The sequence below is a fragment of the Sapajus apella genome, unplaced genomic scaffold (assembly GCF_009761245.1).
Source record: "Sapajus apella isolate SASKATOON/1434 unplaced genomic scaffold, GSC_monkey_1.0 scaffold94, whole genome shotgun sequence".
NCBI lineage: Eukaryota > Metazoa > Chordata > Mammalia > Primates > Cebidae > Sapajus > Sapajus apella.
The window spans coordinates 6,505,042-6,524,842 of NW_022437034.1; the positions used below are offsets into that span (position 1 = coordinate 6,505,042).

Here is a 19,801-nt window from a genome sequence, read left to right on the forward strand (position 1 = left end):
CAATGGAGGACCTTGAAACACAGTGGAAATTCAATACTTAATACTTCCTTGTTAGACCTACACAAAATTGTCAAAAAAAAAAAAAACCAAAAAAACCAAAAAAACAGCCTAAGCTGCAGATTCCTAACACTGATTTTCAGATCATTATCGTTGTCATTGCTATTTGCCCTAGAAGTGACGCGCATGTTGCTAAATGTCAGGGAGTTCTGAGAAGGTGCGTGGGTTGGTAGGAATAGGTTACGGAATTGCACTCACTTTCTACTGCTGCATAACAGATGACCACAACCACAGAGCTGAAAATGACACCGAATTATTATCTCACAGCTCTGTGGGTCAGAAGTCCAGGTGGCTTGTCTTTCTCTGCTCTGGATCTCACAAGGCCAAAATCAAGATGTTGGCCAGGCTGGGATCTTCTTGGAGGCTTTGGGGAAGAATCCACTTCCAACCTCATTCAGGTTGTTGGCAGATTCAGTTCCTGGTAACTGTGGGGCTGAGGTCCCCATCTTATTGCTGGCTAGGGGGTCACTCTCAGCCTATTGAGGCCACACTCAGATCCTTTCATGTGGCCCCCTTTAATCTCAGCAAAAGAGAATTCCCCATGCATCGAAGTCTTCTGACTTCTTTTTCTGCTACCAGCTGGAGAAAATTCTCTGCTTTTAACTTGCCTTATTGGATTAAGCCCAACCAGCTGATTTCTCTATCTTAAAGTCTACTGACTTGAGCCTTTAATTATACCTGAAAAATTCTGGCTGGGTGTGGTGGCTCACACCTGTAATCCCAGCACTTTGGGAGGCCAAGATGGGTGGATTGCTTGAGCCCAGCAGTTTGTGACCAGCCTGGGCAACGTGGTGAAATCCCATCTCTACAAAATACAAAAATTAGTCGGGCATGGTGGTATGTGTCTGTAGTCCCAGCTACTCAGGAGGCTGGCTTAAGGTAGGAGAATGATTTGAGCTAGGAAGCCGAGGTTGCAGTAAGCTGAGGTTGTGCTACTGCACAACCCAGGTTGTGCCTGGGCAACAGAGTGAGACCCTGTCTTAAAAAAATTCTCCACAGCAGTACCTAGATTAGTGTTGGTTGAATAACCAGGGTACAGGAGTCTTGGGGAACCATCTTTAGAATTTTGCCAACCACAGGACTGATGAAGCAGAAAGCCAGAGAACCAGCAAGGAAAGGACCACTTAGGTTCAGTGGACCAGTGCCTCACGGAGCAACAAGCACCCTTCAGGATCACCTAGTCCTGCCCTTTTATTCTCTGGATTGGAACATCAATACTTAGAGAGGGGAAGGGAATTTATAATAAATCTTCTACACATCCACCTTGGGCCAGATGTTGTACTAAATGCTTATGGAGAATATAGAGATAAATAAGACTCAGCATCTGTCCTTAGGATTTTATTACCCATGCATCCAAAGTCCATGGAAGTTTTTCTTAAGAAAATAGTTTATTTAATCCTTGGAAATTATAGAGTTGTGTGCTAGAAATGGACCTCACAGATCAAATGTTCCAGTGTTTCTTAAGAATAGAAACAGTGACTTTACGTGACATGTAGACCAACATTTTAAATTGTAATCATAATGTCTTAATGTTACCTTCTATTTATGGCAAATGATGCTATTTTCTCTGCATTACAATGACATAAAGTTTCCTTTTGCCCTCTTTTTTCCTTTTTTCAACTTGCATTTACGGATCACTTACTCTAGAAGACAACAGAAGATGGCACTGAAAGCTTTGGCTCTGGAAAAAGAGTTACCTGGATACTGATCCTGACATCTCTCACTTAAACTCTCCAAGTCTCACTTTCTCATCAGATAGGTAAGGAGAAATATATTATTTAAGTGATATCATGTGTGTAAAGTGCTTAACAGAGGTGACATTGTAAGGATCTAATAGATGTTAGCAATTATAAAATTAATGCTTTTCTGATCCAAGAGGAAGGGGGATTTCTGCTAAGGGGAGCTGGGCCTCGTTTCTCTGACTTCTCTGGGGAGTGGCAGCAGTTCTCAGGGCCCTCATCCCTCTCCTCCCATCTCCTGGGCCTTTTGAGAGCCTGGGAAGGTGCCTGAGATCTGGCACTTTCTGGAAAGAGAGGAAATGGATGCAGAAAGTAAAGAAAATATGGCCAAGCCTGATGGCTCATGCCCATAATCCCACTTTGGGAGGCTGAGGCTGAGGTTGGGAGTTTGAGACCAGCCTGACCAACATGGAGAAACCCCGTCTCTACTAAAAATACATCAATTAGCTGGGTGTGGTGGCGCATGCCTGTGATCCTAGCTACTTGGGAGGCTGAGGCAGGAGAATCGCTTTTACCTGGGAGGTGGAGGTTGCGATGAGCCAAGATCCTACCATTGCACTCCAGCCTTGGTGACAGAGCAAGACTCCTTCTAAAAAGAATGTAAAAACTAAAGGAAATAATGGAAGGTGTCACCATAGGGACATGCCTGTGGGAATTATCCATTTTTTGGAGAAGCAACAAACTCAGATTGGGCACCAGCAGACACCCACCTTTGGGTGCCCTCCTTTGAGAATCTTGCAGGGAACGAAGCAGCTGCATCTGTTCCCATTCTGTCTCTATCCTAAGCCTCCTCCCAAGTCACTCTCGCTCTTTGCCTCCTCTCTCTTTCAACAACTACCAGAGGAGTTGTTGAAATATCTCCTGTCTAAAAAATCTTCATGCTTTGTTTGGAGAAGGAAGGTGTTTCTCTCTTTTATAAGAAAAAGGACTACAGATGTCTGTCGGAGGAGGGAAAAGGGGGCTAGAGTCTGGCATTCAGATGGCCAGAGGCACCGGGTCACTTGGCAGTGGGTGAGAGGGGAGCTTCAGAAAGAAGATGGGAGAGCCTCCAAAACACTTATTAGCTCATAAAATGTCACCTGGGCTAACCTCTGAGTGTTTAGGAAACTGCTTAGTGTATGCCGCCAGTGGCAGACGTTCAAGGTGCTGTGCCACGCTGGTGGGGGAGATATTTTGTCAAGAGTTAAAGACAGAGCCCAATGATAGGTGCCTATTCTGCCAACACACAGGGTGGGTGTCTGCCAGCGAGAAGCCAAGCCACCTGTGCCTTGGCGATGCCCTCAGAGTGGCAGAACTCTTGGGGAAAGGAGATTGTGGGGCAAAGGCGAATGGTATGGTAGAAACCAGTTTTATACATCTTGATATTTTGATGCTATTTAAGTTATGAAGACATAGCCTATAGGTCTTCTGCCAGCCAACCATTGATTCATCATGGGAAATGGGTTGTGAGACTTTCTGGTTCAGAATGTTTTTCTGGGCCACCTCTCTGCTTAGACTAGGGAGTGAAAACAAGTGACATAGATTTAAAATAATAACAATCAACTGGGCACAGTGGCTCATGCCTGTAGTCCCAGCACTTTGGGAGGCAAGGCGGATGGATTGCTTGAGCCCAGGAGTTTGAGACTAGCTGGAGCCACATGGCAAAACCTCATCTCCGCAACAAATACAAACATTAGCTGTGTATGGTGGTGTGCACCTGTAGTTGCAGCTACGTAGGACACTGAGGTGGGAAGATTGCTTGAAAGGGGGTGGGAGGGTTGAGGCTGCAATGAGCTGTGATTACACCACTGCATTCCAGCCGGGCAATAGAGCGAGACCCTGTTTCAACGTAACAACAACAACAACAACAACAACAACAATAATAATAATAATAGTCATACACAGCGCAGTGAAACAAGACTTTTAACGCTACTGGTGGGAGTATAAATTTGTCTGATCTTTCTTGAGGCATTTGGGCAGTATCAAAAGTCTTAAAAATATTCATACACTTTATCCCAGCAATTCCACTTGTATGAATGTGTTCTAAGAAAATAGTTGGACAAGTTCACAAAGATCAGGATATAATGAAAACCATGATAGTTTTGTTCATAATCGTGAACAACTGAAAACAACCAAAATATCCAGCAATTAGAGATCGGATAATAAATGAAGGTAACTTCATAGAATACTACACATCTATTGAAAAGGACACTGCTGCTGTTTCATATATACATTGAAACAGAGTTTTGCTCTTGTTGCCCAGGCTGGAGTGCAATGGCACGATTTCAGCTCACTGCAACCTCCACCTCCCAGGTTCAAGCGATTCCCCTGCTTCAGCCTCCTGAGTAGCTGGGATTACAGGCATGCACCACCACACCCAGTTAATTTTTTTGTATTTTAAGTAGAGATGGGGTTTCTCCATGTTGGTTAGGCTGGTCTCGAACCCCTGATCTCAGGTGATCTGCCCGCCTCAGACTCCCAAAGTGCTGGGATTACAGGCATGAGCTGCCACACCCGGTCTCATATTTATTGATAGGGAAAGATGGTTGTAATATTTTACGTGAGAAGAGCAGGTTCCAGGACAGTATATTCATTATGATTCTATTTTTATAGATAAAAGTAGATAAATTCTTCTATTTCAGTAATTTTTTTTTCTCCCAGAACATTATTTCATTAAAGGTGACTTTTTGCTGAAACACTGCACCACGTGGACACCCAGTTTTACGCAGGTTACTGCTCCAGATTATAGTGCCATGTTGTGAAGGTTACAGGTAGAGTGTACACATTACTTTGCATAGTGTCTGATACATAGTAGTGCTTAGAGGTAGAAAAAGTAAGTATTGCTTTTGGAAACTCTCTTAAAGTTGTAAAGAGACTGTTCCTCTAGAACAGTTTGGTATTTTAATAGAATAGAAACTATGATATAAAAATTGGCAAAGTTTGGTATCCTGAATACATGTAGTTGATATGATCTCAACCTTGAAAAAATTGTACATGCACCCATAAGAAAAGTCTGTAAAAATATAAATAAAAATGTTAACAGTGTTTGAGTAATGCTGGATCACGAGTAACTTTTATTTTTTTGCTGTAACCCACCAGCCTCATGTGAATAGAACAGACAAGTCTTCATTTCTGTCCTTCTTTTCACTCAAAGTTTTTTAAAAAAGACTTTAATTACTGATATAAAGTAAAACAATTACTTGTGGGTTGGCTGAGAATTGCTAGAAATTAATAAATAGTTTGGAAATATTTAGTAAATTCTAATTACTTAGCAAAAGTAATTAAAATATTTATAAGTGAACACCCATAAACCACCACCAAGCAAATACATTACTCAATAAATGGTTTAATTAGTATTTCATTACTAGAAATTAATCTCAGTAACGAAACATTACTACAAATTACATGTAGGATAGACAACTTATTTTACTGCTATTAATGATTTCAATTACTAAGTTTGTGCAAGCCTAATTCCTTCCCACTTCCCCCACTCCCTCCTCCTGCTCCCACCCAGGCAAGTTCCCACACACTGGGTCTGAATTAGGATGTTTGGGGCTGATCTGGAACTGCATTGTTGGGAATCCCAGGCACACAGATTAACAATTTCCCTTGGCTTATTTCTTGGTTGTCTTGCTGAAATACAGGCCCTGGGTGCCTCTTAATCAGCTAGAATCAGACTCCAGGGGCTGGTGGGCTTCTTACTGCAGATATACTCTCCTCTGGAGTCTTCTAAATCACTTGGCTGCAAGGATCTATTCCTTCCCCTCTCCTGTGCCAAGGTCTTTCTGGCACTGGCTTGTATCCCTGGTCCACATGCCAGGCTGGGTGGGTGGGGGTGGGCTGGGCTACCACCAAGTCATCAGAGGGCATTATTATGCAGATGAGAAAAAGCAGTCTCTTCCTCCAGACACAGGCGGTCACACACCAGGGTGGATTTCAGCTTTCAATTGTTTTTTTTTGGTCAGGTTCACCAAGAAACAGATTCGAGATTTGCATGCAGGAGTCTTATTGGGGAACACTTTCAGGTAGTTCTCATGTAGGAACTGCCACTCCAGTCTGAGAGCAAGGACTGTGCAGAAGGAGAAGTTGAATGACTCCATGGAAAGCTCCGAAGCTGGGAAAATTCTTCCAGAATGTCTTGGATTGAGACAAGGGGTGGGGATTGTGATTTCAAATTGTTACCCATACAGTCATGGGTTCCATCACTTGGGTGACAGCCCGCTGACCACAACCAAGGAGGATTTAACAGGGGATTTCATTACTAGTAACAAGCAAAGTGCACACTGGGGATAGTTCCCAAAGCAGTGCCTCCCAGGGGTGGCCTGTGGGTGTGGTTTACTGCTGGCATAGCTTTGATGCATGAGTTGTTCCAGTGTTCTGCTGGCGCTGGGGCATGTGTCGTTTTTGGTGTTAGAGTGGACTCTTACTGGGTCTTCTGCCTAGACCATAAGCTCCAGGAGGGCAAGCTCATGTCTCATGGTATCCCCAGACCTTAGCCCAGTTCATGGCTCCATTAATATTTGCTGATTGAATGTATAAGACTAAAGACAAATGGTCACTTAAATACACTAATGTAAACTTGATACACTTGACAAAGGGAAACAGAATCTGATCTAATCTGAGGGGTCAGGGGAGGCTTCTCCAAAGAAGTGACACTTGATCTGAGACCCAAGGACTCGGTAAGAGTGAACCAGGCAAAATGAGGGGTGGCGGGTGCTTCCCAAGCCTCCCCTGGATAGGCGTTTGGCTCTGCCACCTCCTATGTGTGTCTCCTGGGAGGAAACAGAACTGAGAAGGCATGCTCACTGAATTTCTGTTATCTGTTGCTGAAATGTATCCTTTGTCCCTATCACAGCCTTATCTTGTACAAGATTCATGTGTCAGAGAGCTCATTTCCACCAGACCTCAGCCCAGGCTGCTGTGGGATGGAATTGCCTGCACCTGGATATGCTTGCTGGGCTGGGAAATACAGGCAAGGCATCATGGCTGGAGGTGGAGGGGGCCTAACCCGGGTTTGCCCAGGGAGGATTTTGCGTATGTATGATACATGTCTTGGAGGAACCGAGGGTGGAAACAGCTGGGGTATACCACACCTAAGCCCGTGTTTCCCATCTGTCCTTATCTACTCTTAGCTCACCCTCACCTACTCTGGGCCTGTCTCTACTCCCCACTGCCCCAGGACTGTGGCCTGTTCATTTCTCCTCCGCAGCTGTGCAGGGGGCCTCCCCTCTCTGCAGTGCCCCTCTTGATGCACAAAATCCACCCAAATCACCTCCATGGAGCCCTGCCCAGAGACTCCAGGTCCTGCTGTGCTCAGCCCTCCTTGCATTTGATTCTTTAGGGCAGGAGCTTGGTTTGTTTGAGAAATCCCATGCCTGGTCCCAGGCCTGCTCCAGAGCACAGAGGTTGGCAAAAGGCTGCAGGAGAAGTTGAGCCCTGAAGGAAAACCTAGCATGCCCACTCCTGTTACACGATGCCCTGGTGGGTGCTAGGCCTTGTGAACTGTGCTTGGGGTGACATCTGCTGGGCCCCCCATGCAGTCAGACTGTGGGGGGGACCTCAGGCTTGACTTCAGGTGGTGGTGGCAGGACTGGGGGTGGAGGGGAAAGGAAGATGGAAAGTTTGCATTTATCATGTCTGGGATTTTTCCTGCCTTGTCCTTAATCAGTCTATAGCTAATTAGCTGCCTCCCCAGCTTGGCAGAACACCATTAATCACTGAAGGAGAAAGCCAGCAGCAGTGCCTTGGGGCTTAGGAGAAATCAGACTCCTTGGGTGGGCCATTCTTGTGTGTGGCACCGAGATGGCCACAGGGGCTCCTCTGTGAGGGTCCCTGGGGTGACTTCCCTTTGAGGGTCCCTGGAAAGGGGCCAGGGGCCCTGTGGCAGCTGAGATGACTGTCAGAGGAAAGGTATGGCATCTTCCTCTTCCTCTTTGCTTTCAACATTCCACTTCCATTTGTGGTGAAAATGTGCCTAGCCCCAGACAAGAAATTCACTTTTCCAGACTCCCTTGCAGCTAAGGAAGGCTAGATGGCACAGCTCAGACCAATAAGACATAAGCTGAAACCTCAGCCAGGCTCTAGGAAGTCTTTTCCTTTCCTCACAGAAGACATTGGATGTTGCTGGTCCTGTCCCTTCTTGCCCTTTCTCCTTGCTGCCTTGAATGAAGACTTGAAGGCTGGAACTCCTGCAGTCTCTATGAAGGAAAGACCAAGAGAACTGTAGTGACACCAGCCCTGACCAGCTGATAAACCAATGCCAGTAACCATTCTACCTCTAGACTTCTGTTATGTGAAAAGAATTAATCTCTATTTGTTTAGGCCACTGTTGGCTGGGTATTCTGTTACCTGTAGCTAAAGGCATTTCTAATATAGAGGGAATTCTGGGTGGTGTCAGCCTCATTACAGAGATGCCCAAGGTCTCCAGAGTACTTCTGACATCCCCAATCTTCGCCAGCCATGGGGCATGAGAGAGGCTATAGTAGTAACAGTAACCCAGCGTCAGCAGCTCTGCCCCTCCAATCATGTAGCCTCTGCACTTCTTTAAAGTCTCATTATCCAAACCCTTTTAGCCACCCATGTTGTTAAGAAAGTATCTGGTGTGACACTGATATATCAGTGCTGTTGAACTCTGAGCAACGGAGCACCTAGTAAGGCAAAACTAGAATTTTCTGGCAAATAAACAATGTTTCCGCTCTTAGTTATGCAACTTTGAGGTAAGTAGACAAATGCATTGCTCTGGGAAAGGGCTGTAACAAGGAATGCTGTGATGCTAAGCAGGTTTGGGTGTGCAGAGCTGGTCACAGGGGTTGGGATATTTCATAGGGGCCTGGCAAGACCCTGACTGAACTTTCTCTGTTGGGGTATAAGGTTACTGGAGCCTTTCTGATGAACTGAGTCAGTCTCTCTGAGACCCTTTGGCATGAAAGGGTAGAAAGGACCTTAGAGGGGAGCTCACCATCAGGAAATGGGGAGTGGGAATAGGTGAGCTGATATCAGGCTTAGATGGTGGTTGTGGGGGCTGGCGCCAGCCAAGCACATGGCAGGGTAGAGACGCTCCTGGACCCAGGCATTCCGTGCTGTGGGAACTATGGCTGCATGTAGGATTGTGAAATAAAGGAATCATAGACTGGAGCACACGGTGGGGCTCCACTATGCTGTGAGTCCAGGCATCTGGAGCACAAGAATATCACTTGCTGGTAGATACGGAGGTGGGGGTCAAACTGTGCAGGATTAGTGTTCAACAGTGACCTCTTGTGGCGGCGGACTGATAAGACTGTTCAGTTCTGCATCTGGCTTTGAGAAACGGCAGATCCTGATGAAAAGAGTAAGCTCTCTGGTTCGTGGACAGTTTGGAGGAAGCGAGGGAAGGGAGATCCTGAGAGGTAGAGGTAATGTAACCCAGTGGTTAGGAGAATGGGCTCTGGAGCCAGATGGCTTCGGTTCACTTTCTTGCTCTGCTACTTACTGGTTTACCTTGTATACAGGTCTGGCTTTGTAAATGTGCAGACCTGTGTAGTCTCACAGGGCCCTGACCTTAAATAGATCCCTATGCTTGGCTTGAAGTTTGGTGTCTTGAAAATCTTAGTAATTTTTGAAGAAGGGCTCCCTGTTCTCTCCTTCCTTCCTTCCTTCCTTCCTTCCTTCCTTCCTTCCTTCCTTCCTTCCTTCCTTCCTTCCCTCTCTCCCTTCCTTCCTTCCTTTCTCTCTTTTCTCCTTCTCTCTCTCTCTCTCTCTCTCTCTCTCTCTCTCTCTCTCCCTCCCTCCCTCCCTCCCTCCCTCTGTCTTTCTTTGACAGGGTCTTGCTCTGTCACCCAGGCTGGAATGCAGTGCTGCAATCTTGGCTCACTGCAGCCTCAACTTCCTGGGCTCAGGCAATTCTCCTGCCTCAGTCCCCAAGTAGACGAGACCACAGGCGTGTGCTACCATGCCCAGCTAATTTTTTGTAATTTTTTTTTTTTTTTTTTTTGTAGAGATGGAGTTTTGACATGTTGCCCAGGCTGGTCTCAAACTCCTAAGCTCAAGTGATCTGCTCACCTCAGCCTCCCAAAGTGCTGGGATTACAGGTGTGAGCCACCACACCCAGCCACCTCAGCCTCTTTGAGTAGCTGAGACTACAGGCGTGCACCACCACACTTGGCTAATTAAAAAGAATTTTTTTTTTTTTTTGTAGCGACAGAGTCTCCCTATATTGCCCAGGGTGGTCTCAAACTCCTGGACTCAAGTGATCCTCCCACTTCATCCTCCCCAAGTGTTGGGATTATAGGCATGAGCCACAGTGCCTGGCCAGGCCCCTCATTTTCATTTTGCACTGAGCCCTGCAAATTATATAGCCAGTCCTGTCTGGGCAAACTACTTCTCTTATGCCTCTGTTCCCCTATCTCTAAAATGGATTTTTAAAATATTATCTGCCTTGGAGAGTTGTTGTGAGTATTAAATTAGTTATATACATATAAAATATTTAGAGCACGGTCTGGCATGTAGTAAGCGCCGTGTAAATGTTAGCAATTGCTATCATGCCTATTAATTGAGGCAATGAGGACTCTGGCAATTAATCTGCAAAATATAAGGATGTGATCATGTTCATGTCTCCAGCTAGTGAAGCAGATCAGATCAAGTACATAGGGAAACAATGCAAGGAGAAGAAAATGTGACCCCTCAACTTAGTTCTCACCAGAAGACATGCCTCATTAATCCCACATCCATCTGGGCCCACAGGGCTGACAAGAGAGGAGAATGCAGAAGCCCGAGAAGTGTGGAGTCAAGGCCAACCTCCCGCCGGAGGGGCTGGCAGCAGAAGTCAGGCGTGGCTCTGAGCGGTGGGATAGGGCACCTCCTGGAAGCAGCCTGCATCCTTCCCAAGGGGTCAGCCTGGGGGGCAGGCTGTCCTCAACTCAGTCCTCATTGCCCTTCCCTGAGTTGGCACCGCAGTCACAATGGGAGGGCCCAGTCCCAGCCTTCTCTCTCCCCGCCCCCTAACCTGTCTCACATTCCAGACAGATCAGAGGATGGGATATTGCAAAGGATGGTTTATTATGATGATTATTCTAAATCAACTTTTTATTGGCACATAGCATGCACACACAAAAGAGGAGAAATAATAGACTGCCATCTCAAAAATCCTCCCAAATACTGAGGTCGAGAAATAGGACATCCTTCTCCAGTGAGCTTCCCACCCAGTTATACCCTTCTTCCCAAATTTACCACTACCCTACCTAATATTATTATTTTTTGAGAGGGAGTCTTGCTGTGTCCCCCGGGTTGGAGTGCAGTGGTGTGATCTTGGCTCGCTGCAACCACTGCCTCCTGGGTTCAAGCGATTCTCTTGTCTCAGCCTCTGAGTAGCTGAGATTACAGGTGCCCATCACCACTCCTGGCTTTTTTTTTTTTTTTTTTTAAGTCTCGCTCTGTCACTCAGGTTGGAGTACAGTGACATAATCTCGGCTCACTGCAACCTCCACCTCCTGGGTTCAAGTGATTCTCCTGCTTCAGCCTCCTCAGTGGCTGAGACTACAGGCATGTGCCACCACACCTGACTAATTTTTGTATTTTTAGTAGAGATGGAGTTTCACCATATTGGCCAGGCTAGTCTTGAACTCCTGACCTCAAGTGATCCACATGCCTCAGCCTCCCAAAGTGCTGGGATTACAGGCATGGGCCACTGTGCCCGGCCTAATTTTTGAATTTTGAGGAGAGATGAGGTTTCACCATGTTGGCCAGGCTGATCTTGAACTTCTGACCTCAAATGATCTGCCTACCTCTGTCTCCCGAAGTGTTGGGATTACAGGCGTGAGCCACTGCACCTGGCCCCTATTATTTTTTAAAACCATTATATTTCACTTTTCATAATTTTTTAGTTTTTACAATTTCAAATCTATAAAATAAATGGGAAGACTAGACTAGGGACACCTCTATATTCACCTCATATACCAATTGTTAACATTTTCTCTCTGTCTCTTTCTGTTTCTCATTTTTCTCTCCCACCACTACACACATAATTTTTTGAATCACTTGAGAGTTACTTGTAGACATTATGATACTTTATTTCTAAATATTTCAGCACATATCTCCTAAGAACAAGGGCATTTGCACAGTGCAATTACCACACTCAAGAAATTTAATGTTGCTACCATGTAATATAAGTTGATATTCATACTCCCCAGTTATCCCAATATTCTTTACAGATATATATATTTTTATAATTGATAATCCAATCTTGGGATACACTTTGCATTTAGTTGGATATCTCTTTAGTCTTTTTATTTTTATTTTATTTTATTTTTTTCTTTTTCTTTGGGACGGAGTTTCGCTCTTGTTACCCAGGCTGGAGTGCAATGGCGCGATCTCGGCTCACCGCAACCTCCGCCTCCTGGGTTCAGGCAATTCTCCTGCCTCAGCCTCCTGAGTAGCTGGGATTACAGGCACGCGCCACCATGCCCAGCTAATTTTTTTTGTATTTTTAGTAGAGACGGGGTTTCACTGTGTTGACCAGGATGGTCTTGATCTCTTGACCTCGTGATCCACCCGCCTGGGCCTCCCAAAGTGCTGGGATTACAGGCTTGAGCCACTGCGCCCGGCCTAGTCTTTTTAAATGTAGAACAGTTCTGCATTAAAAAAATTTTGGGGGACCCCATGCGGTGGCTCATGCCTATAATCCCAGCACTTTGGGAGGCTGAGGTGGGTAGATTACAAGCTCAGGAGTTCGAGACCAGCCTGGCCAATATGGTGAAACCCCATCTCTGGTAGAACTACAAAAATTCGCTGAGCGTGATGGCGGGTGCCTGTAGTCCCAGCTACTTGGGAAGCTGAGAGGCAGAATCGCTTGAACCTGGGAGGTTGCAGTAAGCTGAGATTGCACCACTGTGCTCCAGCCTGGGTGACAGAGTAAGACTCTGTCTAAAAATATATATATATATTAAAAATTTGTGACATTGACATTTTTGAAGCATATAGGCCAGTTTTGGGGAATGTCTTTGAGTTTGGATTTGTCTGTTTTGTCATGATTGAACTCAGTTTAAACATTTTTGGCAAGAATGTCGCATGAGTTTTAATGTTAACCATATTTATTACTTATAATTAGTTTATTATTTATAATAGTGGCTGCAATTGATTGGGTGTCCCTCATGTGATGTGGGGATTATGTGTCCATTTTACAGATGAGGTCACTGAGGCAGAGAGTGGCTAAGTACTTTTCCCAAGGTCACATAGAAAAAGAACAGGCCAGGATTAGGTCTGACTCCAGTGCCCATGCCTGTAACCACTGCAGCTGACTACTATAGTGGCAATCACTGCTGCCAGTGACAGTTGGTCCCACTGGAAGTAGACCCAAGGCTGTGCCTGGAGGCAGGGCCTCCACTGTGTTCTCTGCTGAGTGCCAAGCTTAGCCTGGGCCAAACCCAGAGCCAGGGTCCAGATTGTTTATTGAACAAACACATAAATGTTTGTTCTGTGGACAAAAGTTAGCATGGAGTCCATGGACCATTGTCACCAGAGTCACCTAGAAAGCCTGTCAGAAACACATCTGTGGGCCCCGCTGCCAACCCACTGAATCTGCACCTCTGTTGGTGGACCCTGAGGATCCAGTGAATTAGGTTTGCCTGATGATCCCGATATAGACAAAATTAAGTGAAAAGAACAAGTTTTAGAACCGCGCATACTAAATAATCACATATATCTCTTTCTCCGTTTGAAGCTTATGTGGTTAAATATGGATTTACAGTTTTAGGAAGGACATTAGAAAACCGTTACCAATATTTACCTCTGAGGAATGGGGCTGGGAGCCTGGAGGGCTGGAGGAGGACTTTACCTTCTACCTTATGCATTACTAGAAATGACACAAGTGATAAATCAATAAAAATTTTTACACATTCTTAGTGTAAAAAATTAAACATTGCAGATAAGTAGGGTTATTATATAATTTATCACCAAAACTGAATGCTTTGGGGAGTTAAAGGCAGTGTTGTTGTTAGTTACACCCCCAACAGAGAAGACAGAATCCATCCTGGGCATACTGGACAGGTGGGCACCTGCAAAACCTGCAGTCCCCTTTGATGCTCCCATTTGGTAACAACTGCCCCCAATCAGAGGTAACAACTATTATCAGCTTGATGTGTATTTTGCAGACCCTTTAAGTACAATATGTAGCCATTGAAAGCACTTTGGCCATTTCTGCTTTTCTTTTTCTTTTTTTGAGACAGGTACTCACTCTGCTGCAGGCTGGAGTGTGGTGATATGAGCATGGCTCACTGTAACCTGAGCTCCTGGGTTCAAGCGATCCTTCTGCCTCAGCCTTCTAAGTAGCTGGAACTATAAGCACATATCACCAGGCCTGGATTTTTTTTTTTTTTTTTTTTTTTTTTTTTAGTTTTTCTAGAGACAGGGTCTCACTGTGTTGCCTGGGCTGGTCTTGAACTCCTGGCCTCAAGTGATCCTCCCACCTCAGCTTCCCAAAGTGCTAGGATTACAGGCATAAGCTACCACGTCCAGCCTGGCACTTTCTCTTTTTACATAAATAATATCACATGAAATATATCAACATGCGAGTTGTCTTTTTTTCACTCAGCAGCATGTCTTGGAGATTTAGCCATGTCTTGCCACATGGAGATACTTCGTTTTTTTTTTTGAGACGGAGTTTCGCTCTTGTTGCCCAGGCTGGAGTGCAATGGTGCGATCTCGGCTCGCCACAACCTCCGTCTCCCAGATTCAAGCAATTCTCCTGCTTCAGTCTCCCGAGTACCTGGGACTACAGGTGCGCAACACCACGCCCAGCTAATTTTTGTATTTTTAGTAGAGACAGGGTTTCACCATGTTGACCAAGATGATCTCAATCTCTTGACCTCGTGATCTGCCCACCTCGGCCTTCCAAAGTGCTGGGATTACAGATGTGAGCCACCACACCTAGCAGGAGCTACTTCATTTATTTGAGAAATACATGCATTTCTCAGTGTATAGCATTCTACATATTCTACATGTGAATCATCTATATCCTCTGGTGGATGGATATTCAAGTTGTTTCTAATTCTTTGGAATTATTAACAGTGCTAATGGTCATGATGATGGGGATCTTATCTCAACAGTGGAACAACCTAGTATCCATCAGAAGTCAGCCTAACATTAAAATATTATCAGAAGGTGGCATTTTTTTTTTTTCTTTTTTGAGATGGAGTCTCACTCTGCCACCATGGGTGAAATGCAATGGTGTGATCTTTGTTCACTGCAACTTCTGCCTCCCAGGTTCAAGCAATTCTTGTGCCTCAGCCTCTTGAGTAGCTGGGATTACAGGCATGTACCACCACACTCAGCTAATTTTTGTATTTTTAGTAGAGATGGGGTTTCACCATGTTGGCCAGGCTGGTCTCAAACTCCCGATCTTCAGTGATCTGCCCATCTGAGGCTCCCAAAGTGCTGGGATTACAGGCGTGAGTCACCGTGCCCTGCCAGTAGGCAGCATTTTTGAGGCACAACTGAATTTATGTGCATGGTCCCTCACTAGGCCTGAGGACTCTCCACTTTTCATATCCAGGGAAGATGCAGATGGGGTTCAGAAGTGAGGCTGTTCCCAGCTTCACCATCACAAGATCCTCAGAAGGTCTTTGGCCTCTCCAAATCTTTCCTGCATTTGAGGTTCAGCAGAAGCTCCCAGGAGAGTCAACTCCTCCATTCTTACTCCGTATTCCTCATCTTCCCCTCCCTCTACTCGTGAGGCTTTTTTTTAACTTATCTAAGGTGGCATTTGGGTATGGTGGAAAGAGCCTGGACTTTAGAACAGGATAGACTCTTTCATTCCCAGTTCCACCACCAAATGGCTGTGTGACTTTGAGAGAATTGCTTTACCTCTCTGGGTCTCCAGTTCTTCCCCATTTGCAAAATGGGGAAATATTGTCTACCTCCTGGGATTATGAGTTCATATGTGGGATAACAGAACAGGTCATATACATGCCCCTTGCTGCTGCAAGGTGAGCGCTCCCTACATGTTCACTCTAGTCCCCTCCCCTCTCTTGCCATTGCTCTGTGTGGATTAGTGCCACTGCAATGTTGAAATGCCTATGGGTTCTCCAGAGAGCAGGGATTGTCCTTCCCCCATTTGGCACTAACCTCACTCTTCCCAAGCCCTAGCACAAGTTTGGGGCACATTTGAAGCCCCCAAAAGGAGGTAGAGCTGCAAAGAGGCTGCTGTAGGGGTCAGGCTTTATCTTTTGCAGGGTCCTGGGGTGCTATCCAGCAAAGGACAGGGAGGTAAGGCCCTGCCCTTGGATAGATATCCGCTTCATGGGGTTTGCAATCTGATAGGAGCAATAGTTTCTAATCCTGGGGTCTCTAGCCTGACAGGAAGACACCGGGTCTTTTTGCCCAGAAGATCTCCGAGACTGATGGGGGGCTAGTCAATATCCTCTCAAGCACCTCGCCTAATGAAAGAGACTTGATCTGACATCAATTTCCAGGAAGTTTCCAGGCTGATAGAGGAAATACACTCTCACCTGGAAAGCTGTCCAAGATTCGGTGAAGACTTCCACTTGGCGTGAACCTCTCTTCAAGCACCATTTCCTTACGTATGAACACATGCTGATCTTTCCTGGACTGACCTTCCTGAATGCAGGTATATTATCTTACTTTGGGGATCTCTGGTCCCAGTGTGTTGCTGGCTATCTTGAAAAATGCTTGCAGATTGGGCACATTCTCGGGGGGCTCCTTATTTAAAGACGAGTCAGGGTTCTTAAATAACTCGAGGGCACAGACAAGGCAATTCAGAGCATGAGAGTGAGTGAGTCATCAAGGACAGCTGAAGGGACAGGATGGACCAGGAGGGGCTGCCTGGCCTAGGGCAGAAGGACCACATGGGAGCCAGGCCTCCGCCTCCCCACGCCACACCTGTCTGTACTCCCTTCTGGAAACTGCTACAGGCCTGTAGGTGGTGTTTTAGAGGAGCACCCATGCAACCTCTCCCCATGGGAGCTGTGTGCCAAGGGGGGCACCTATGTCCGTGTAGGAGGGGAGAAAACATGTCAGACCCTGAGCGGATTGGCAAGTCAAAACTGCTGGCTAAATGGCTTTAAAGTAGTGGCCATTTATAAGTTAATGAAAGAGAAAATAGGCATATTATACATACAGATTTGTCCTTAATGAGGGGAAAAGGCATTGTTTACTGATGTTCAGTTCTAATTATCCATGCACAGGGCTAGTGCCTCCATCCTCCCATCTTCCACCACGTTCTTTTAACTCCTTCAGTGCCCACCCGGCTGTCACCCATTCCCCAGAGCATGAGGTTCCAGTGCTGGCTGAATTCCTGGCTGACTGCAGAGACTTTTGACCCTGGCAGACAGCACAGCAGCAGCTTGTGTCCTCTGCTCTCCTCAGCTGAGAGACCAGATGGAGGGCAGGGACCTCAGGGCAGCCACTCTTGGAGGGAGGCAGAGCTCAGGGGCGTGCCAGGGAAAACCCAACTGGGGAGGCAGGTGGAGGATGAAGACCATAAGCTAGAGACTCCCCAAAAAGCCAGGGTTTGGTAGAACCACCCACCAGTCTTGTCCTTTGCAGTTCCTCTGAAACTATCAAGAAGGAAAGGGGCTTCTCTGGGAAAGGCAAACAGCAGGGTACCTCTCAAATGGGCGGCTCACTGAACCATTGCTAAGGTGACACTCGTCCATCCTCTTCAGCATAAGCAAACAAAAGATCACTCTGGGATAAACAGATAACCCCTTGCTGCCCCATAAGCTCCCCTCACCCCGAGATCCCAGCCTGCTAGATGCTGCTTGTCTCAGTGGGGAATAAATAAGCAATAGACATGAGAGTGGAACATGCATGACGACGCCTGCCAAAGTGAGCTCAGGATCTGCTCGGCTTAGAAATTGGCAAGGAGGAAATGAGCTACTCACTGAAAGTGGGGTAGGGAAGATGGCTCGGTCAGCCCCAAACCCTAATCATCAGGGGCACACTTGAGCTGTCTTCAGGACACTGTGCTGGGAAGGGATTTGGCTTTTCCTTGAACTTTCTGGATGAGCAGCAGTTCTAACTTGCTGATGCTCAGAATGCATTCTCCACTCTACCCTGGGAAGCCCAGGAGAACGCGGAGGGTGGCTTCAAGTGCTGATGCCAAAACCACTACCTCCTTGACCATTAGACAAGAGAACATGGGGTTACCCCACAACACAATTTTGGAGGTTTGATCAAAGAGAGAACTTCCTGATTGATTAAAAAGGCAGTTGGGCAACATTATGCCATTAAATGTGAAAATTTAGATAAAATGGGCAAAGTTGTAGAAAAACGCAGATTACCAAAACTGACAAAAGAATAGGAAGCCTGTATAAGGGAGGGGCGCATCACACGCTGGGGTCTGTTGGGGGCTGGGGGGCTAGGGGAGGGATAGCAGGGGGTGGGGAGACTGGGGAGAGATAACATTAGGAGAAATACCTAATGTAGGTGACGAGAGGATGGAGACAGCAGACCACCATGGCATGTGTATGCCTGCCTGACTGACTATGTAAGAGTCTTGCAAGGTCTGCATCTGTACCCCAGAACTTAAAAAAAAAAAACCCTGTATAATCCTATAATGGTGAAAGTAGTTGAATCCTGTTGAGCTTGGTAGCTCATGTCTGTACTGCTAGCACTTTGGGAGGCTGAGGCAGGAGGATTGCTTGAGGCCAGGAGTTCAGGACTAGCCTGCATAGTATAGTGAGACACTGTCTCTACAAAATTAAAAAAAATGTATTGGCTAGGCATCTTGGCACATGCCTGTAGTCCCAGCTTTGGAGACTGAGGTGGGAGGATCACTTGAGCCCAGGAGGTTGGGGCAGCAGTAAGCTATGATCATGCCACTGGGCTCCAGCCTGGAAGACAGAACAAGATCCTGTCTCTCTAAAAAAAAAAAAAAAAAAAAAAAAAAAAAAGAACTTAAATCTTTAATGACAGATCTCTGCACAGAGAATGCCAGGCTCCAATAGCTGCCCTTCCTTTCTTGTTATTGGGCATCTGCTGCCATTCATTTTTCTTTCTTTCTTTTTTTTTTTGAGATGGAGTCTCACTGTGTCGTCCAGGTTGGAGTACAGGGGCACGATCTCGGCTCACTGTAACCTCTGCCTCCCAGATTCAAGCGATTCTCCTACTTCAGCCTCCTAAGTAGCTGGGACTGTAGGCATGTACCACTATGCTAGGCTAATTTTTTTGTAGTTTTAGTAGGGATGGGGTTTCACCATGTTGGTCAGGCTGGTCTCAAACTACTAACCTCAAATAATCTGCCTGCCTTGGCCTCCCAAAGTGCTGGAATTACAGGAGTGAGCCATGGCACCCGGCCATCTGCTACTATTCATAAAGCCAAAGCTTCAATCTGCATCCTCCTCCTTATGCCTATTTTCTGTACATTAAAACTTTGAGATAAGAAGAGTTAGGTCTTAATCTTCCTTCCCCTCAAATCAGAGGAGACATCCTGCAGCACCCTTTTGATAAAAACCTCCCATTTATTTGCAGATTGGAATGGTAATCCAAAGACTTTTCATGATATTATTTATTCAGTCTTTGCATCAAGCATGCCACTTATTTAATCTGCACAAGTGTCCTGCAAGAGAGACACTAGGATCCCTGTCTGAAGCCTGTTCTCTTCCGATGATACTTCCCTGCTGCCCCAGAACAAGCCCACTCGTCCCTCAGGGATAGGAGTGTCATGACTGAGTCCTCCCCACTCTCCACTCCCATCACTAGCCATCAACATCTAGGCCAGAGTTCCAGACTCCTCTGCCTTGATGACAATGCTTGGGAATTTCTTCAGTTGGTCAATGACCTTCTTATACAGTTGTCCCTAGAACTGAACCTGGCGTTGAAAGGTACAGTTGGCTATCCTGGTTGTGTATTGCTAGGTTAGAAATTACCCCAAATTTAGTGGTGTAAAACAACCATTTATTATGTTTATAGATTCTGTGGGTATGGAATTCAGATGGGGTACAGCAGGGAAGCTTTGTCTCTGCTCCACAGAATATGGGCCTCAGTTGGAAGTTTCGAAGTCTGAAGGTGACTCAACTTTTGTGGGCTGGCATCAT

The 19,801-nt window shown here is 46.0% G+C and overlaps 1 long non-coding RNA gene across 2 annotated transcripts in view; it reads left to right on the forward strand.

The window, feature by feature from the left end:
* The first annotated feature begins 1,027 nt into the window (after positions 1 to 1,027).
* Positions 1,028 to 19,801, forward strand: part of LOC116535445 — a 44,122-nt gene continuing 25,348 nt past the window's right edge. For both annotated transcript variants that reach the window (XR_004262197.1, XR_004262198.1), the window contains exon 1: positions 1,028 to 1,816. This is a non-coding gene — a long non-coding RNA (uncharacterized LOC116535445). The remainder of the gene's footprint in view (positions 1,817 to 19,801) is intronic.